At 43.2% G+C, this 1,643-nt stretch overlaps 1 pseudogene; it reads right to left on the reverse strand.

Moving 5' to 3' along the window:
- Positions 1–417: 417 nt before the first annotated feature.
- On the reverse strand, positions 418–540 carry LOC116104383 (annotated as a pseudogene).
- Between the last annotated feature and the right edge of the window lie 1,103 nt (positions 541–1,643).

The following is a 1,643-nucleotide window of genomic DNA, read 5'->3' on the forward strand; positions in this document are numbered from 1 at the left end:
TCATTCCCTTCCATTTCTCCACCACTTACTTGCTCCTTCTAGTGGTACCCATAGTCTCTCAATGTCTAGAGTTGCCTCAGGAGTGATCTCAGGAATGGAACACCCTGCTCCTTCTGTTGTGCATTATGGTACCTGGCATGAGACATCTCCTGGATGGTCTGTACACACACACCCAACTCGCCAGGTCTGGTGTTTGTCTCAGGCTAGCTACAAGTCCAGGCCTCATGGCATCAATATGATGGTGATCTTAGACTCCAGCACACCTGAGGGTTTCCATCTGAAGGTCATCTGTCTGGGGCTCATTCCCACCTTGGGAGGGAATTTTCCAGTCTGCAGGGTTCTTCTAGTCTCAAGCTTGCTCCTGGCTCTGGTCCTGCGGCTGGCACTGTGCTAAACTGACTCTCTTATTTTTCAGGGAATGTTAGGCTACTAATCAATCCATCGGTCAGAACCCTGAGCATAGACATAGTCTCTCTTCTCTCTGCCACCTACTGGCACACATGTGACAAAGCAGCCACACAAACTACTATTTAAATCACATTTTCTGGCAAGCATGTCTTCATGTCCTGAGAGCCAGGAAGAACTAGAGAGAAAAGTTGCCTAACTTAAGCATGGGCTAAATTCATCTGTCTAACCGGCAGCTCACCAATGAGGGCATTACGCTCTCCTGAGGTACCAGGATCCCTGCTGGCATGGAGGGAATTAGAAACAACTGTTCCCACCCGTCTTCCCATTCCTGCCTCCCCCCAACCTTGTCCCAACCACTCCCCAAACCTCTTTAACAAAAGAAGCAAGATGCTTCGGAATGCTGTCCTTGGCTTTTGGTTGACTCTATGTGGGCCCTAGTTCTCATCCTTGTGTAAAATACCTATTTATTCTTCCTGTCTAACCATCTGCACCACCCCCATCCCAAAGAATGACAATGTCACATTCACTTGATTTATAAAAGGTGTTGCCTTGTGTCACTCCCATGGACATAATTACTACATGAGTCTTAAGAAATCATATATTATCCAACAGAATAATCCACAAAATACAACTCTTCAAGAATCACCCTCACACACAGCCCATTTGAAAGAGAGACATGCGAGAGAGACACAGAGATATGCATATATAGGTCCATGTATGTATGGGTGTATGTGTGTATATTTCAAAAACATACAATGCAAAGATGAAAAATAAGACGTAAGTGAGGATGTTTTCCCACACGACACAGTAATTTTTTTAAAGATAGAGTTGTTACATCTATCAACAGATCCTGTTGATACAATTGGTTCAGTGAAGTTGTCAGAGAAAACACCAAATCACCTTTACACTTACTATCACTAAAGGTTTTCACTAATTAGCATCTAAAGATGTCACATCATAGACCATCCTTTAAAGCCTACCAGCTCTCTGACTCTGAATAGCAACATGGTACCTATCAAAGTCTTGTAAGACCTGCAGTTCTGACAAAAGGCACCCTGAAGAACTGGCACAAACTACTATATTTGCATGCTAGCATCTCATTATGAAAGTAATTGCCTACCAACACAATACTTAACTTTCTGTCTGTGTTTGACTAAGGATGCCTCTGGAAAATTATAAAGGCATCAAGACGTCACAAAACTGCCATCAAAAATGTAAAAACATTTACCATGCCA

This window comes from Mastomys coucha, unplaced genomic scaffold, assembly GCF_008632895.1.
Source record: "Mastomys coucha isolate ucsf_1 unplaced genomic scaffold, UCSF_Mcou_1 pScaffold21, whole genome shotgun sequence".
NCBI lineage: Eukaryota > Metazoa > Chordata > Mammalia > Rodentia > Muridae > Mastomys > Mastomys coucha.